This window comes from Camelina sativa, chromosome 11, assembly GCF_000633955.1.
Source record: "Camelina sativa cultivar DH55 chromosome 11, Cs, whole genome shotgun sequence".
NCBI lineage: Eukaryota > Viridiplantae > Streptophyta > Magnoliopsida > Brassicales > Brassicaceae > Camelina > Camelina sativa.
Window position 1 is genome coordinate 32,302,103 of NC_025695.1, and position 20,538 is coordinate 32,322,640.

General features: G+C 43.2%; 1 pseudogene; it reads left to right on the plus strand.

Moving 5' to 3' along the window:
• On the plus strand, positions 1,261–16,550 carry LOC104728573 (annotated as a pseudogene).

Consider the following 20,538-nt stretch of genomic DNA (forward strand, 5'->3'; position numbering starts at 1 on the left):
ACCAAAATTGTAATTTAAATAGCAATGCAAAACAGAAAATAAAAGAGTTGTAAATTCAGATGGATGAAATGTTAGGCCTAGGGAAATTTTCAGGAAATCATGAAAAATCAGATCAATTAATTAAACTAGCAGGATTCAACAATTAAGCACCGTTCTTGAACTCTAAACACTATTGTAAAATAAATCAGTTCTCACTGCAAATATTATCTAAGTTTTAAAACCCAAAAATACAAATCTCTTTGCAAAATTCAAGTTAAAAACCAGCAATAAAATCAAGTTTAGATAGGTTCACAAAATTACTAAATCAAATCTCTTTGCAAGAAGTAATTTTGCTCACCAAAGGTTTTTATTAGGAAAATCAATTATATTCTCATATCAATCAATAATCCTAAGATCTAAATCCAGATGACTAATCAAAGATCTAGCATTAAGAACAACCTATGGTGAAGAACAAGAAAGATAGTGAATCCTAAATTAACAGATTTAATAATCCATGAAATCCCTAATCAGAAACCATAAACCTAACAAGCAGATCTACTCAGACATAATTGTAAGAACACAAATCATGAAAAGAGAGATCTAATTCTTGCTTATAGTAAAGTTTTGATTTCACTATATTTCTTTAAAACACATATACTTTGTTAGCAAAATCATAGTGGAGTGATTTTTGTGTAAGTTTCTATATTACTTCTTAGATTTTCGAAGCGTGGACTTTATATACGTCCAGGCTGTCCAGCAGATATTATAAACACGTAAAACTTGATAGACAAGCAACATAATCAATCGCACATGTACTTACATTCAATTCGTCTCGCTACAAATTTCGTATGCGTCAAGCAACACAATATTGATAAATTTTCAATGAAAAATCCCCCGGCCCGAAAACAAAAATAATAGAAGAAAGATTGTATTCTCATCATATAATCAGTAATTCATACATTATTGTGTAGTTGTGGTCTTGTGTATATGTGTGGGTGATGAGTTGACAAAATAAAATTTGAAATTCTTTTACAACTTTTTTTCGTGTTTACCCCTCTTAAACCACAAGGACAACTTTTCTTCACAAATAATCTAGACCAAAAACTAAAAAGAAAGTTTAAATAGTTAAATTGAACCAAAACAAAAAAATGATTCTGGAGGGAGTTATTGTCCGTACCAACCAATCTCTCAACCGACTCATTCAATGTTACCCAACTTGAATAAATATATATACTACATAACTTGAATCGACGAGAGAGCATAAAGAGGGTACTGCCCTCGTAGAATTTTGCATCCCTAAACCCTCAAACCAATATCGAATTCGAAATAGTTGAAAGAATGAAATAAGTTAACATGGTAGAGATTTATGAATTACTGACTGTGATAGTTTCACTCATAGTGGTAAAGCTATTCCATTGGATCTATCAGTGGAGATATCCGAAAACTAATGGAAAAGTACCTCCGGGGTCTATGGGTTTTCCGATCATTGGAGAGACTTTTGAGTTCATGAAACCTCACGACGCTCTTCAATTTCCAACATTCGTCAAGGAGAGAATCCTCAGGTTCTTTTGCTAATTTATCCAGCATGCATTTGTGTGTATGTTTAAACATATATTTTACATTACTCATAAGTGTTGCATTGTCTTTTTTTCCTTGTCATTTTTACGTGGGGAAATTAGATATGGACCAGTTTTTCGAACAAGCTTATTTGGAGGAAAAGCTATAATCTCGCTGGATATTGTACTGAATGTGGAGATAGCGAAGGCAAATCATCTCCCTGGAATTACGAAGAGCAAATTACGACTATTTGGGAAAAACAACTTGTTTATCCAGAGCAAGGAGTCCCATAAACATGTTCGAAACTTGACATTCCAATTGTTGGGTCCACAAGGTTTAAAACTGAGGATGCTGGAAGACGTTGATCTTTTGGCTCGAACATACATGGAGGAAGGAGCTAGTAACGGCTTCCTTGATGTCAAGGAAACATCAAGCAAGGTAAAAAAAGTCATCCGTATTGTGTTGTCTATACCTTTTTTGTATTATTATCTTCTAATCGGTGACTTAATGAATCATTTCATCAAAATTTGTAGATTCTAACCGAATGCCTTGCAAAGAAAGTTATGGGAGAAATGGAACCAGAGGCCACAAAACAACTCGCACTATGTTGGAGATATTTTCCAAGGGAGTGGTTTCATTTCTCTTGGAACCTTCCTGGGACTGGTGTCTATCGAATGATGAAGGTACATATTATTAAGTTCATCTAATCTTTATAGCACTATATATGTGAAAATGATTTGGTAGTAAAAGAATTAAACCGAAAATGTGTTTTGTGACAGGCAAGAAATCAGATGATGAAGTTAATTAAGGAGACAGTATTAAAGAAGAGAGAATCAGGAGATGAATTTGGGGAGTTTTTCAAGATCATATTTGGAGAAATGGAAAGAGGAGCGAATACTATGAGCATAGAGAATGCGATCGAATACATATATAATTTCTTTTTGATTGCTAATGAAACAACACCAGGAATTCTTGCGGCTATAGTAAAACTCATAAGCGATCACCCTAAAGTCAAGCAAGAGTTGAAGAGAGAGCATGAGGGAATTGTTCGGGGGAAGAATGGCAAGGAGGTCGGCCTAGCTTGGGAAGATTATAAATCAATGACTTTCACCCAGATGGTGAGTATATGCCACAATCACACATTAATGTATGAAACTAGATTTCCACAATGAATTTGTTTAGTGAGGGAAACAAATTTAAGGAAATAATCTCTCTGAAAACTCGATCTAAGCTTGAAATTGGAAAAGGGGCTTTAGATCTCTTAGAACTCAAGCTAGGGTTTTTTGCTAAGAAGAATGAAAGAACTGAATTATTGTATTAGATGTGGGATGTCTTACAATGGAGAAGTATCCCCTTATTTATACATGTCCCTAGATTACATAATATATTAACTTTCCTTATAACTCGAACTAAGGTAAGGAAAGTTGCTTCTTTCCTCGAGTCGGCCACCGGGCGAATTGGGAAGTCGGTTCTTCATCTTCAAGGCTGGGCTTCCTTCTTCCGAACATGCCTCAAGTAATATTCAATTGGGTTCTTAACCGGATTCCCGGTTAAGATAATCGAATTATCATTCTGGTTTAGTTCGGTATGTTGGGAGTGCTAAATCCCGCACCAACAATTAGTCCCCCCTAGTTCCGAATATTCAAGAATTAATTCGAATGTTGGGACTTTAGGAAATAAGATATCCGATCTGAACCATAAAGAATTTTGATTTTATAACCTGGATTTCCGCACCATCTTGCTGGGAACACCGTCTTGATGACACGTATCATTTACGTCACATCTGCTAGGTCGGAAACCGAAGAGTCGCCTAGGTCATGATGAGTTTCGTAGGGTTGCCGCCCATTCGACTCTATAAATACGCAGCTCCTCTCGTCATTTCTCATTTTCCGCCAACAACGAAAGGTATTTTGTTCTGTTCTCTCTCCTCTTTACTTATTTTAATTATTATATATTTTCCGATTTTTCTCCGCACTCTCCGACCATCTGTTATGGCGAGCACTTCGGAACCCACTTCCTCGCAGGAAATTGAATGCGATCAACTAGTTCGGCGCACTTCCAAGCGTAAAGCTCCCGCAACAGAATGTATCACGCAGATCGGAGGATTTGTCAGATCGGGCTCCGAAGCCCAACTTCCTTTGGTCCGCTGTTCGGCTGGAGCTTCCTCTTCGCAAACTCAACCTTTAAACCTGGAATCAGATCGGCATGAGTATGAGAACACCAAATCGCCCAACATCGATTTATACCCAGAAGAAGGTCGATACATTCCCTTAGGGATCTCGGTCGAAGATATTCTGCCCTTGTTGGATCACGAAGGGCGAATTGGAGGTAAGAAAACTTTGAGTTCGACCAAAATTGATGTGAGCACCGGATCCGACCCTGACCGAGACGACCGAGATGCACCGAGCGCGACCGAGACGCATGAACAAAACGCACTGGACGCGACCGAGACGCACCGGGCGCAACCAAGACGCATGACCGAGACGCGCTGAGCCCAACCAAGACGCTTGTACCGTCTCTCCGATACCTCTCGGCCAACACCCAAATACCTCTCGGCCACTCATACCACCCGCGGAACAACTTGAGACCGGTCTTCCTAGTGATGTGCGACACCAACCAATCCCCAAGGATCAACAAGGAGAAGCAAGACAAGTCACCTAATGGGCATTTCAAGCCAAGCTCCAACCTTTACACCAAGGACTCATGGCTAGCATCACCATTGAAGAGCCTTGAGTCGCGACCAGCTTTGGGAAGCTTGATTCGCGTGTCTTCACCATCAAGCTAGTGTGAAGACGCCCCTAAGTCATTAGAAGGAGCTGTACTCTTTTTTCCTCTTTGGGTTTGTCCCAATGGGTTTACCAAAGAGGTTTTAACGAGGCAGCGAACTCTAGTGCATCTCCACTTCATTCCCACTTGGCTCATGACTTGGAAACACTTATGGACATGCTTAGGAGCCAAGGAAGTGAAGATCCTATCACCCACGTCCCACCAATGACGTGGTGACCCTATCCCCTTCATTCCCTTATCTTATTTCCTCTTGAACCTTCTATGACTGTTTTTTTGGTCTTTGTTTTGAATTGCTTTTGCTTTTACTTTAGGGACATGTGTGTTCCTTAGCTTTGGCCGCGTATCTAGGGTTTTAGAGTCTCCCATTTGTAAGCCTCCCTATATAAAGGCCTAAACCCTCATTGTAAAACGCAGACTTGAAGAATGAATTAATTTCCAAAGAGAGAATCTTTGTTTCTTGTCTCACCTCTCTCCTTAGCCCAAGTCTGGGATTTGGCTCTTGAGAAACCCTAGGAGATTCATGAACCGGGTTCGTAATCTCTTAGTTCGACCGTATCACGACCCGAGTCATCTCTTGTGTGTCGTCGCATCGATCCACCTTCGCAACCACCTTCGCTTCGCTTCGTAACCGCTCAAGTCCATCATCGCTTTGTCCCGAAACCGCTCATGTCCATCATCGCTATGTCTTGCACCCGCTCGTACCCTTCGTTCCATCGTCTCGTATCCGCTCGTGAATCCCCATCGTTCCATATCGTGCCCTCTCGATCCGTTCCGTGTTCCCTGAGTCGGCCCAGCCGTTCCGAGCGACACGACCGAGTCCTCCCGTGCAACTTTCATTTCCCTCGTTCATTTGGTCCCATATTTCGTTTCCACCGTTCATCTACTTCGTAGAGACGAGCCACCAAGCCTTGACCGAGGAAAGTCTTATCTGACTCAGTCATCTCAAGAGCACTCATCCCTGACCGAATCGGTGTGACCGTGCGACCGAGTCGAGTGCCGATACGCGCTCACATCAAAAACAGTCAACAATATGATGAACTCATGTGGTTTGGGTAACAGCGGTGTTACAATTCTATTCCCACGGGACGACCAGCCACCCTGGAATCCTCCGGAATGGTACATATGTTTGTATGAAGATTATTTCTCTGAATGTCGCCTCTGGTTTCCGATTCCTGCTTTATTATCGTGGTATGCCCAAAGGCGCAAGATGCCGATCTGTCAGTTTGCCCCAGGCAGTATTTGTAACATCGTCGCTGCCCTCACTATAGCAACCGAAGTAGGAATCAATATCGGAGTTCAATGCTTCGAGCAGTTATCGAATTTCAAAATATCGAAGAGCAAGGAGAACTGGGAAGTGAATATGAGGCCGAAGCACAACTTTCTCCTTGGCAGGAAAGTTAGCAATTTCAAAAAATGGGCAGACCGCTACTTTTATGTCCTTGTTGACCAATACTCGTTCGAGGATACACTAGGCATCCATCTGAGAATATGGAATGAAAATCCTGGTAGATTTTAATTTTCCTGTTCATTTTGACTGATAACGGCATTTCTAACTAATTTTTACTTTCTGTCTCTTGCTTTCAGATCGCCCCTTCTTTGCGACTCATTTACCTCACGGCTATCAATCTGTCAGAGACGCATTATTTTCCGGAACTTCTCGACGGTGGGAATTAATCACTCACAGGCGAGTCAAAAAAGCGATGGGAAAAGCCAGGACAAAACCTCGAAACCCGTCAGAGCATGTGTTATCGAGGCCAGTTGCCTTCAAGTTGTGCATCCGGACTCTCAGGCTGTTGTCTAATCTGACACCGACCCTGTTCAAGGTAATGAGGAAAACGTCGACATAGTTGGTGTCGAGGATATTGTTGAAACCGACAGTCCTGCTCCTACCCTTGAAGAAGCCGACCCTCCAATTGCTGAAGAGAACGTCCTCCCGCTCGAAACTGGGGAGAGACAGAAGAAGAAGAAAAAACAAAGCAAAGGGAAGCAGGTCAGAGATGATTCTGTTTCTGAGCCGCGACCCATGGTTAATCGCAAACGTTCGGTAGAAGAAGTCGGATTAGAATCGGCTGATCGATTTCGCGTGAAAAGAGGAAACGACAAAACCGATCAGTTTGCTTTTGACTACTTTGGTGACGAATCGTGCAGCCTCTGGCGAACTCTTCCAGAATCTGAAAATCTCAAGTCGAATCCTTCCGGAAACGGATAAACTGGAGTTCGAGAAGGCGTACCTCGACATCGCCGAATACCATTTAATGGTTTGTGTCGCTATTTTTCCTAAAATGTTCAGATTTCGTATGGGCGATCTAAAGTGCTTTCCTTGTATTTACAGACTGCTGCCAAAATCAACATGCTGACTCAGTTGTATGACAGGCGAACAAAGGCTCATATGAACTTTGGATCCGAGCTCGAGAAAATGAAAGAATGTACAAAACAGATCCGAGCAGCTAGTAAAGCTAAAGACGACAGAATCTAAGTGCTGGAGGTTATTATCATCGGAAAAGATGAAACAATTGCTCAGTCCGTACTGACGATTAAGGATCTGAAGTCGCAGACGCTTGCTCTCGAAGAAGAGAGATCCGAACTGTGACGAGAGCGCGATGAGCTAAAGGCCAAACTTGACTCTGAAGTTAGCAGACTCCGCCGAGATCGTCTGGAAAAAGTGGAGCAAACAGCGAAGAAGGCACAAACTCGACTAGATAAAGTCAGAGCTTATCTAGTCGAACAGGATAATGTAGTTCGCCCCATGGAGGACCTGTTGAATCAAGCTGTTGGAGTTCAGGAGATGGTGCAGTATCTGATTGGAAAAAGGGTCGTTATTCTCGAAGAGCAAATCGCGGAGATCGACGTGAGAAAGACCAAGGCTAATGACCTCGTCATGTCCCCAGATCAGCTCGGTTTCAGACTTCTCCATCCTGGGACCACGACTCTGGACTCCGTGAGGCATCAACATGGTTTTAAGGCTGCCATCTTTCAGGCCGACTTATCCGATGCTTTGGAGGTTTAACCGTGCATCCTTCAATTTCTTTTTGTAGCGAACTCGTTTGGGTCCGGGTTTTGGAAAAATCCTTGTAAGAATATTGCCGACTTGTACGACTCGTTTTGCTTTTAAAGTTCAAGAACTTTATTTTTTCCTATTTTAGGAATTTTTCCTTTTATGTAGAAATATAAAATTTTCAATATTGGGAAGGTCGATCTTTTCCAATTTCGTGAAATTGGGAAAGATGTATCCTTCTAAACTGATGTAAATATGCCTGCACACCTTTGTTTACTTGGAATCACCAATACCGAGGAAAGCTTAGAGTCGGAATAATGCCTAGTTCTATTACCAGCGTTGAATCCCCACTCGCCGGGAACAATGTCCCAACGTTCTCGAATGTAGAGGCTATCGAGAGAGGAATGGCTTACTATCTGAACATCCGGGTTCCCTGGATGTTAATGTGCCGTGTCAAACCGGAAGAAAGGCGTGATCTGGAAGAGTTTTTCCATTCTATGGAAGACGCCATACAGAATACCACGATAGACTTGCCGCCTCAGAGCAAGTGACACGTGAATTACTGCTTAAACTCGAATTGCTTGAATCCCACCCAAAGAATTGGATCGAGAATGGGTTTGACAGGATAGCTGCTTTGCCACCGAGTTTGATTGTGTATTGCAATGAGTGCCATCAAGAGGTGGATCGGAGGTCCATTCAAACGGATCCCGCCTTGATCGGTGACTTTGTTCCAACTGATATTAGGCCGTTCTACACAAACAGGCATGCTAGTGAGAGTGATATCCCCAAAGCTCATACCTTCTTTCGTCAGGTAAGTATCCTTCCTTGTTAATGAACAGTTAACCCATTATCGCTCTGACTTCTTTATATTCATGCAGATTGAAGCCATGCATCAAGAGCTGAGTCAAGACCTTCAGTATTTTCATATGAAGAGAGATAGGATTGATCGCCAGCTAAAGAATCTGGAGTCCAAGATTGCTATACTCAAGGCAAAAAGGAAAAGGAATACTGACCTGCTCGACGAGTCCGAACAGAAGGCTAGGGCACTGGAGACTCGTCCCGAAGACTGGGAGAAGACTGGGCTACAACTGTTGTGGCCAATGCCAAAGCGACTCAAGACGAGTGTTCGTGAGATCGCCGCGAGTGGCGCATTAGTTCGAAATTAGTATATTTTACTAACTTGATCCTTTAATTTAAAAGCAAGAATAAGACTTCGCCGCATTGTAGCAGACAATTTGATCTTTTAATTTTAAAGTCATAATAAGACTTCGCCGCATTGTAGCAGACAATTTGATCCAATTTGATCGTTGTTTTATTATTATATTTTATAAAAATGTACCATAGGCGAGACGTCTCCCGGCTTACATCAGGCAATTTTTGTTAAATGATGGTAGAAAACAACGATCTGGGCCTCGAAAGTGGGCTATTTACCCTTAACGGGATGTGTTTGTTCGGAGGGCGAGATGCTGGGCTCGGCTTATCTCCTTTGCTTTAGTTTGGATGTCGGACTGCGAAATTATTCTCTGGATTCTCTGGGTTCGGCTAACCATTCCGTCCGAACTAAATGTTGGGTGCGAAATAAATACTTTGGGTTCGGCTTATCCCACAAATGAAAGATCGGATGCGAAATAAATACTCTGGGTTCGGCTTATCCCTACCTATGAAGGTCAGATGCGAAATAAATACTCTGGATTCGGCTTATCCTGACATATAAAAATAATGCGTTGTTACGCGAGTTGATCACCTGGCCAGGGTGTCAACGAGAATGAGTTCGGTACGAACTGACGAATACTCAATCCAGATCAGATTGAGAACTGATATATATATATATATATATATATATATATATATATATTCTTCTTTTTTTTTCTTTTTTTTTGAAAAGACGCGTGTTTAGAGCATTTAATGCTTGCACAATTTTTTAGAGTAATTATCGGGACGCAGCGAAAGTCTTGCTGCGATCAGATTGGTGGAATCAGCGGCGGTTGTCCTCCAAGATTTTGTATAAATAGGGGAAAGGTCAAGCAGGTTCCTCATATTCCAAAATTCAAGTTTAAGTGCAGAACAACAATGCCACTTACTACCCGATCTGGATGGTTGAGAAGGGCCCGAGAAGGGACAGCCGCTGCGGCTAGCGGCTCTGATCCAAATTCGTCAGGTAATTCCCTCGTACAAGTGGAGATGTATCGATGTCGTGGACCCGTTCCAAGCATCAACATCGTTGGTGCGGAGGGGGATCCTTTACGTCAAGAACACCGAAGGTATCGAGCGCACCTCCTGGCGCATCACCTTAAACTCGATCCGGTCCTTTGACTCTATTGTTTGGAAGGGACGTTTCGAGTCTTGGATGAGATGATTGTCGGAGGTTTCTTTCTGGCGAAGTGGCGTGTGACTCGTTTGCTCGTTATGCATGCGGCGTGCAAGGAACAAGTCGCCCACATGGAGGTGCCCGTTTTACTCGAGGCCGACTGCGAATCCTTGGAAGAGACCGAATATCCATTTATCATAGATGACTGGGCCTACCGGGCTTCCCAAGAGAGGCTGACGCGATACGCCAATTTTCTGGAATCGGTGGGCCAAATCTTCCGGGAAAGGCATATGGTAGAGGGCCCATGTACCTTCCTGGAGGACTTGGTGTCCAATGGCTTCGAAGTGCCGATGGAAAGGCTTGAGGCCTTAAGGCAGGAGCGTCAGTTCTGGCGAACTGAACTGAGGAAGCTGACAGTGGAGGAACCATTGTAGTCCGATCTGTCCGGTCCGCGTCCCATTTTGCGGCTGCAGGATCGTCCAGAATGCTAGTGGTGGGAGTCAGATCGTGCCAAACTCGGAAGACCGGCGGTCCTTTTTTCTCATCTAGGGCTAGTTTGTCGTGAGGGGGTTTCCACTTTTTCTTTCCTTTTTTTGTTTGTTTAATTTGTGACGAGTTGCCAAACTGAATGTAATTGAATTACTATTCTGAAATTAAAATTGAATATCAACGGAAACTTTATTGATATTCTAGCTGCACTAACTTAATCTTTTTAGAAAAGATAAGGAATTGCCTACGTACCCCGAAGTGGGGATCAAGCCAGTCATAGTTCACATTTCAAACGAAAGATTGGTGGAGTTCGGATTCCCGAAACCTCCTAGTTAAGGTCGTGAAAACGACTTAATAGTAATAACGCTTCAAATGGGCCGCGTTCCACGAGTCCTTGTGAAAGATTCCGCTTCTACCCATTTGGTGAAGTAATCGGTTAGCGTCCATGGCCCAGCGCCTGAAAGGATACAGAGCTGTAACGGTATTCAGTAGTTTAGGCGGGACATGTCGCATTAGTCTATGACGCTGGCAAGCTTCGCACTTTGCCGAGAAGGCTTCACAGTCGGCAATCATAGTTGGCCAGTAATGTCCATTCTCCTTGATCTTTAAAGCGAGTGCACATCCGCCAGAGTGCTTGCCACCTTCACCTTCATGCACTTCCATCATGATTTGTTCGGCCTCGTCGCGAGTAACGCAGGTAAGGAACACTCCGGACGAATTTGGCGATTCAAATTTCCATCCAAGAGGATGTATTTAGCGATACAAATTTCCATCCATCGGAGATATAAAGTTTAATCTCAACTTGCCTATCGTCAGGTGGCTTCGTGACATCTGTCAGGTCTTCTATCGGCTCGTCGACTTCCATTGAAACTGAGACATCATTGATTACAGATATCAGACTGACTAGATCAATGCTGAGAACTTCTCACCATTCGACTGGGATGGTACGCCGCAAATCAGGGTCGGAGCAGTTTGCCAAGGCTGGGAGGGCATCGGCTGCTCGTTTTCATTTCGCGGGACCTTCGTCAGAGAAAAAGAGGTGAATTCCCCGGACAATTCTCGCCGCTGAACTGGCTGACTACCAATTGGGAGTCGCAGAAGACTTGCAAATGTGTCACCCCGAGTTCTCGTGCTAACCGAAGTCCCGCAAGAACAGCCTCGCACTCCATTTCATTGTTTGATGCTTTGAAGTTGAGTTTTAATGCTTGCTCGAACATTTCACCAGTGGGAGATCGGAGGATGAGTCCGATGCCGGATCCCTTATTTGTCGATGAACCATCGAAAAACATCGTCCAATGTTCCTCCTTACGGGTGGGGTCATCAAGTTCAGGAGACAACTCGGTAATGAAGTCAGCCAGGACTTGCGACTTCAGGCTTGGACGAGAGTGGTATTCGATATCATATTCGCTTAGTTCGACCGCCCACTTCGCCACGCGTCTGATCTCCGTGGTCGTCTCGGACCAATACGCCGCTGACTGTCGAACTGGAGACCGAGACGTAGAGGTACAATGTTTCGCCATCTTCAGGTTTGACTAGCACTGGATGGCAGGTCAGATACTCCTTCAACTGCCGAAAGGCGATCTCGCAGTCTTCGTCCAAATGAAAGTCCTTGTTTCCATGGAGGAGTTGGTAGAAAGGAAGGCACTTATCTGTTGACCGGGCAACAAAGCAATTTAGAGCGGCGATTCGGCCGGTCAGGCGTTGCACCTATCGTTTGTTGGTCGGCGATGGCAGTCCCAATATGGCTTCGACTAGTCTAGGTTTTGCCTCTATTCCCCGTTCGGTAAAGATATATCCCAGGAATTCGCCCGAGCTGACCCCAAACGTGCACTTCGTTGGATTCACCTTCATCTGGAACTGATCCAAGATATCGAAGCATTCGGCGAGATGCTGAATGTGTTGTTCCGCGATCAGAGGCTTGACCAGCATGTCGTTGATGTAGACCTCCATAGTTCGTCCGAGCAGATCGGCGAACATCATGTTCACCAGTCGTTGGTAGTTTGCTCCGCCGTTCTTCAGTCCGAACGGCATTACCTTATAACAGTAGGTTTCCATATCAGCGAACATCATGTTCACCAGTCGTTGGTAGGTTTTCTCACGGTCCGTTGAACTCATGGCGATCTGGTTGTAACCCAAGAAGGCATCCATGAACGAGAGTAGTTGGTTTCCGGCCGTGGCTTCGACGAGACGGTCTATGTGTGGCAAGGGAAAGCTATCTTTAGGGCACCCCTTGTTGAAGTCGGTGAAATCCACGCAGACTCTCCACTTGTTGTTCTTCTTTTTAACCACGACTGGATTAACCAACCAATCGGGATATTGGACCTCCATTATTTGATCCGGTTTGAGTAGTCGCTCAACTTCGTCCTGGACCGTTTTCGCTCGATCTGGACCCAAACGCCTGCGTTTTTGCTTGATTGGTTTGAACATGGGGTCGACGTTAAGCCTGTGGCAGATGACTTCGGGGCTTATCCCGACCATGTCCTTTGTCGACCAAGAAAATGTGGAGGACGTTGATTGCAGAAAGGCGATCATCTTCGTCTTTATGTGATCCTCGAGTTCGGCCCCGATGCCAACAGTTCGTGAGGGGTCAGAGGGATTGATGTTTGCCTAGATGATCCGACATTCCGGAGACTTGAAATGGTCACGATCCGGCTTATGAGGACCTGTAAGCTTGTCCTCGCTCTGTAATTGCTATGCATCCTCCGTTTTCCTTTGCTTCTTTTCGATTACGGAGCAGGATTGAGCCATCCTCTGATCGCCATAGAGGGTGCAAATCCCCGTGGTGGTCGGGAACTTAAGGCTGAGATGATAGGTCAATGGTACGGCTTGCATTGCGTATATCTATGGTGCCCCTAGAATGGCATTGTAAATTGGGGGCGCGTCGATGACCACAAACTTAGTCTTCCAGGTCACTCCGCCAGATCGCACTTGTAGTTTCACATCGCCCGTCGACATTTTGCGATCCCATCATACCCGGTCAATGTCCGAGTCTTGGGTTTCACTTGTTCTGGCGTGACGCCCATTTTTTCTAGCATTTGCCAGAATAATACATTGACGGTGCTTCCAGTATCGACCATGACTCTTTTGACGTCGAACTCACCCATGGCTACTTTGATGACCAGGGGATCGGAGTGGGGGTGTTGGATCCCTTTGGCATCCTCTGGATTGAATGATATGGGGTCCGTGTAGAACGAAGGTTCGTTCGAGGCTGCCTGAAGACTGCAAACTTGGCGTGCCCTCTTCTTCAATGCTCGAACGGAGTCGGCACAATCCTCTGGCGGGCCAAGTATCATAGTTATTCGACCTCGGAGAGGGGAATTGGAGCCCTTGGGATTCTTCCCTCTCTGTCGCTTGGGAGGACCAGGTAGTTCGTCCTCCTGGGGCATTTCTTCTTGGCGATTTGCGAGCACTTGGTTGGCTGGCTGTTGAGTATCATTCGCCTGGTTGTTGTTCACATAACCTCGTCCGCGGCCACCGTTAGATCGACCACCTTGCCATCCTTCGCGACGACCTCTGCCTCCGCAGATACTTTTTGGCTGAAAGACGGCTTCGAGTTCACCAGAAAGGTAGTTTCCATACAGGTAGTTCTTTAGATGGACGCACTCGTGCGTGGGATGGCTGGCGATCATGTGGAAATCGCAGTATAACTCCTTCGAGTCAGATGGTTGCTTGTTTTGGCCATCCACTTTGGAGACTGCGTGAACGACGCCCTTCTTCCGATCCTGAGGGTCGTGATGCTTTCGGGGCTCATGGTGCTCGTTCCGAGTTTTAGCCTTTGGGAGATACGACGGCGGTACGATTGTTTTCGCGGCTATTCGGGCTTCCTCGTCTTCAAGGAGTGCAAATCTGGAGGCTCGATGTAGCGCGTCATCGAGGTCCTTGGGTTCCCGGATGTTGAGGTCCTTCCGTAATGGTGGTCCAGGGATCAGGCCCTTCCTGAAGGCAGAAATTGCGGCGTCTTCTGGGACAGAGACGTTTGCCAGCTTTTCTTTAAATCTGCCCAGAAAATTGCCAATGGGCTCGCCGGGTTCTTAGGCCATTTCCCAGAGATCCGAACTCATCACACCACGCTCGATGAAGATTCGATAATGCTTGAGGAAAGCTGTTGACAATTGGATGAAGTTGTCTATTGAGTTCAACTCGAGCCTTGTTAACCAAGTCAAGGCGGGTCCAGAGAGGCTATCGACGAACAACTGGCAATACCCAATATCCCTTTGTTCGTCGGTAAATCGTGCCTTTGCCACGGTTGCCATGAAAGATGTCATGAAAAGGACTGGATCCTTATCTCCGAGGTAGGTTGGGAGCTTCAGCTTGACGTTCGGTATGGCGGTTTGTCGAATTCGCTGAGTGAAAGGAGTTCGCCAAGTGACTTTGACGATCCTGTCGATCTCTGGAGCTGTGCTGATAGCTCGATGGAGAAGTAAGCTCATGCCGCAAATCTGCGATTGATCTCTTCGATCTGGAGGCAAGGTCCCGTGCTTGTTGAGGGGGCGACCGGGGTAACCATAGTCTCCCGGTTCTGTGAGTTCGAGTTTGACGGTCGGATGCTCGACGTGGCCAAGGAGGGAAGGGTCCTTCGCTCCAACTGGTTGACCGTTGGTATGTCGGAGAAGTCGAGATGACGAGTGAGATCGCCTGTCCCGAGTGCAGGTGACTGCCCCGAAGAGGTTGGTGATGGGGTCGTGTGGGTTATGACGGTATCAACTCTGCGGTTGGTGTCGAAGATCATCTGATAGATCTCCTTTGTCATTTTACCGAACAAGATCTTGAAGTCTTCCATGGAGACGACCTGCGGATTTTGGGCCGCTATCGTAGTGCGATCAGGGAGATTCTCGTTTCGGGCTCCGAGTTGTTGCTCCGTGGCGTGCATCTTTCCCTTGCTCGAGGTTTGTTCATCCGAACGCTCCGCATCGAGGTTGACTGGTTGTTCGTGAGTTCGTCCTGTCCCTTGGCTGGGCTCTCCTTCAAATCTGATCTCCACTGGGAGTTCGGGGCAGTTATCGGTTGGGTTAACCGATGAGGTGACGCTACGACAAAAGTAAACGGCTGTCGTTTGCGTGGTTGGGATGTCACCTTGTGCTTCGGTGTTGCCTTGAGAAGATGCGAGACCCGTGACGTCAGATACACTTGAGGAAGTGCGGTTCGCGCCGGTTATGTCGTTGCTGGTAACTGGAGACATTGTCAGGTGTTTTGGGAAAAACTTCCGGTCGAGTTGCTTCGACAGATTAGCTTGTAAAAACGATTTTGCGTCCCCACAGACGGCGCCAATTGTAGAAACTAGGTATCTACAATGAATTTGTTTAGTGAGGGAAACAAATTCAAGGAAGTAATCTCTCTGAAAAATCGATCTAAGCTTGAAATTGGAAAAGGGGCTTTAGATCTCTTAGAACTCAAACTTGGGTTTTTTGCTAAGAACAATGAAAGAACTGAATTATTGTATTGGATGTTGGATGTCTTACAATGGAGAAGTCTCCCCTTATTTATACATGTCCCTAGATTACATAATATATTAACTTTCCTTATAACTCGAACTAAGATAAGGAAAGTTGCTTCTTTCCTCGAGTCGGCCACCAGGCGAATTGGGAAGTCGGTTCTTCATCTTCAAGGCTGGACTTCCTTCTTCCGAACAAGCCTCAAGTAATATTCAATTGGGTTCTTAACCGGATTCCCGGTTAAGATAATCGAATTATCTTTCTGATTTAGTTCGGTATGTTAGGGGTGCTAAATCCCACACCAACAATTAATATATCAATATTATTCATTCTCAATTAGTTTGTTATATTTGTATGTCTATGAACCTTGATATATTGTAGTTCAAACAAATTTGGTGTTCTATTTCAGGTGATAAATGAGTCGCTTAGGATAACAAGCACAGCGCCAACAGTCTTAGAATAACCGATCATAATTTCCAATTTGGTGATTATACCATTCCAGCTGGTTGGATCTTCATGGGCTATGCTAATGTCCATTTCAATTCAGAGAAGTACGATGACCCTTTAACATTTAATCCATGGCGTTGGAAGGTGATTTAAATTTGAACATCATCTTTTAACTTATTTACAAGTTTATAGAATTTTTAGCATATAATCACTAAAATTTCAGAGTGGAGACTTGGGCTCAATCCTCTCCAAGTCGTACATTCCCTTTGGTGCTGGTTCTAGACTATGCGTAGGAGCTGAGTTTGCTAAGCTTCAAATGGCCATTTTTATCCATCATTTGTTTAGATACCGGTCCATTTTTATCACTGAATGCTTTAAGCTATTTTTAATAATTCAAACCTTTTTGAATTACATGTATTTCTATGTACCCATGGTTTGAAGGTGGTCAATGAAAAAAGAGACTACAGTACTTCGAAGGTTTATGCTTATGTTTCCATGTGGATCTGATGTTGAAATCTCAGATGAATCCAAAGAGGATAACTCTGCTGGTTATTAGAGTGGTGGTTATATTTTTTAATTAAGGTTGTTGGCTCGAATGGTCAAATGGATACAAATCATCTTGGAAGAGAGTGTATTTGTCTATTGAATTAATAATGTGTTAAACATTGTTTCTAGTATATGTCCACATATTGGTTTAATTTCGTCACAACAAAGAGAACGTTTGTCATTGTGACGGATATTATTTGGCCAGAGCGTCACGAACTCATCATCGATTTGTTATAAAAGCCAACTAGAAGATGGATTTATAGCGAAAAGTTCACCCTGGGAAAAATAACCAAACCGATTTGTCCGAACCGAACCGAACCGAGATTTGGAAAAATCGGTTCGGTTAGTGTTTTTCTGTTCGGTTCAATCGGCATAATTTCTGTAGAGAGTTCGGGTATGTCTTTGGGTCGGTTCGGTCGGGTAACCCGAACGGATAACCGATAACCGAAAATTGTGGGTTATGGTAGAAAAGTTTTTTTAACCCTAGTCTCATATTTTTTCGACAGCCGACACATTCTTCTTCACTCTCTAGATTTTTTCTCCAATTTTCATTTCATCTTCTTCTTTTCCCCTTTGATTCTGTCTCAGTAACCTCCAAATCGTGGGTCGAAGTTTCTTAGTTCGTTCAATCGTTGAGTTCCTTGTTTGAAGTCAGAACTCATAATTCAAAAGTGTAAGTTATTACTCCAAATCTTTTCTATCGGGTTTATTAGGACTTTTACTTATGTTTCTCCCTTTCTCTGTTGAGATTATGGTTAAACTAGGAGTTTCTATGCTGTTGAAATTAATATTGGGTTCCAATTTATTTGAGATTTCGATTTGGTTTAGGACATTTACGTTTGATTTTTGATAAAACTAGAACTATGTACTGATTTATGTTTGATTTTGTTACTAACAGTCTCACATTTGTTCAAGTCTATAGATGGTTTCTTTTCACGACAACAATGATGAGTTCATTGATGAAGAGGAAGTAGTGGAACAACCTGATGAAGCTGGAAAGACGAAGAGGGGGTCAACTGGAAAATTAAGTTGTGATGTGCTACCAAAGTCAAGGAAAAGACTTGCTCGTAGATCAGAAGTATGGACACATTTCGTTGAGAATGTAGATTCTGAAGAACCAGTCAGAAACTGTCGGTACTATGGGCAGGAGATTGGTTGTTGCAGCAAGAAAACCGGAAAAACTCCCATGAAGAATCACCTGGACAGATGTAAGTTGTACTTGGCTTATAAAGAGAGTGGGTCTCAGTCTGTTTTGGCTGCCGATAGTAGTGGTGTAGTCACAGCAATGAAGTATGATAAAGACTTGTTCAGAAGGTCAGTCAATGAGATGATTGTACTCAATGAGCTGTCGTTTTCTTTTGTGGAATCGGAGGGGTTTAGGAGATTTTATTTGAATGTACTGCCAATGTACACAATATATTGTAGGAAGACAACAACCACCGACATTTTCGCAATGTACCTGCAAGAAAAAGATTGTATGAAGAAGATGTTTGCTTGTGATAAGAAGAGAGTATCTCTCACTACATATATATGGACAGCTCCTACTACTTCATGGAGTTACATGGTGGTCACAGCCCACTGGATTGATACAAACTGGGTGTTGCAAAAGCGGATCATAAGCTTCAAACCTGTCACAGACCATAAGGGAGAAACCATTGCTGCACAGCTTATTCAGTGTATAGAGGATTGGGGAATTGGAAGCGTTTTTACAGTGACAATTGACAATGCCAAGGGTAATGATAAAGCATTAAGGTTGATGATAGATGCTTTGAGGCTGTAGGGACCTCAGACATTAGTTAGAGATGGTGCATATCTACACATGCGATGTTGTGCTCACATTCTTAACTTGATTGTGAGAGATGGTCTAGCTTCAGTGAATGAGAGTGTAGTTGCCATTAGGAACGCAGTTAAGTATGTGAGATCATCGATCCAAAGGCTTGAATCATTTCAAAAACGAGTTATGTTTGGGAAGGTAACAAGAGGGAGTGTTACATTGGATTGTATTACAAGATGGAATCCGACTTACCTTATGCTGACATCTGCCTTGAAGTTCAAAGATGCATTTGACAAGTTGTTGGCAGAAGACAAACTGTACAATGATTACTTCATGGAGATAGAAGAGGAGGGAGAGAAGGGAGAGAAGGGAGAGAAAAGGATTGGGCCTCCAACTTCTGTTAGCTGGGATGAAATTCACAGGTTGGTGAAGTTTCTGAAGTTGTTTTTCAATTGCACTTTGTCATATTTCAGCATCTAAGACAGTGACCTCTTCACTTTGCTACAATGAGATAGTCATCATCGAGCAACATCTCATTTCATTAAGCTACCATAATGATCCGCTCCAACAGAAACAAGCAATGGCCATGAGGGCTAAGTTTGAAAAGTATTGGGATGGACTTCTCAACATGAATCCATTAGTGATCATTGCAAGTGTCTTTGATCCAAGGAATAAGATGCAATTTTCATCTGTTTGCTTCGACAAGCTCTACGGTAAAGACAGTGAGGAGAGTAAGCATCTAAGATCCTCAATTAAGATTGTCATGAAGAATTTGTATGAAGAATATATCTCTAAGCAAAGCACCTCTTCTCAAGGTGGATCCAAGAGTGATATGGGGGGTTCTGAACAAGCAAATGATGTGCTTTTTGATTTGTCAGATGATGATGGGTATGATAGAGAGTTTCTATATTCAGAGATGGACAATGAAACTGCAAATGAGGAAGCTACTAGCGAGTTGGACATATACTTGATGGAGAAACGTGTGCCACGTTTGAAAAATGTCTTGGGAATGGATTATGATGTGCTATCATGGTGGAGGCGTAATAGTGTGAAGTTTCCTATATTGGCTGAGCTTGCTAGGGATGTGCTTGCCATTCAAGTGTCTTCAGTTGCTTTTGAGTCAACATTCAGTACAAGTGGGAGAATTTTAGACCCTTACAGAAGTTGCCTACTACCCAATATGATCGAAGCTTTGCTCTGTTTACAACAGTGGCTGAGAAACACTATGCATGCTGAAAAGGTTGCTAACTTAGCTCAAATGGTTGAATAATTGGAGTTCCATGACTCACTAGGTAATCATTTATGCTTTTGAATATGTTTTTACATTATCTCATTCAATTCATGTGGCTTTAAGACTTAACATATTCAAGCTTATGAATATTTGTTTCCTTGTGTAGCTTCTCCTTCTTTGGACCAACCTCCGGCTGCTGTGTGAGTTGCATGTGGGGTTAGAGACTCAATATAGAACTGTAGGTACACTTGTGCTTCTATAAATCTTCTAATTTATAATCAAATTCTTTGCTTCAGTGGTAATTCAATAATTCTTGTCTCTTTGTATAATTTTGTTGCAGGGATCACACAATTCTTAGTGGCTAGGAAACAATCTATGTATCTCTCTTCACTCTTTCTACTCTATTCTATGACTTGAACTTATTGCCTCTTTTTGAACTTGAAGTTTTTAGTTGTTTGAACATGAACTTTTTATGCTGTGGTATGAACTACTGAACTATTGAGTATGAACTTATTTGTGGTTAAGACCAGCTCATGTATGGACATTTTGCATGATTTTTGCTAATTTATGTTGTTCATCACTTGTAATACGGTTTAATTCGGAAGCAACAATCAATGACAGAAATAACCGGTAATCGAACCAAACCGAACCGAATATTAATTCGGTTATACTCGAAACAATTAGAAAATTCAGTAAAAACCCGATAACCGAAATAACCGACCCGAACCGATCCGAACTACCCGAATTCGCAGGGCTAGCGAAAAGTATAAGGAAGAATTACTCAGATGTACTCCAAAAGTTGGTTTATTCCTGATATGTATAAATTTTCTAAAAATTGCTCAGATATTTAGTATCCTAGGTGTAATTACAATTTATCCTTTGGGTTAATTTTTTATTCTGAAAATATTAAAAAATACACATCAGCAAAAGATTCCACATCATTATTGACTGTGAACGTCTGATTTATATTATTTCACGGCTGAGTTATAATAC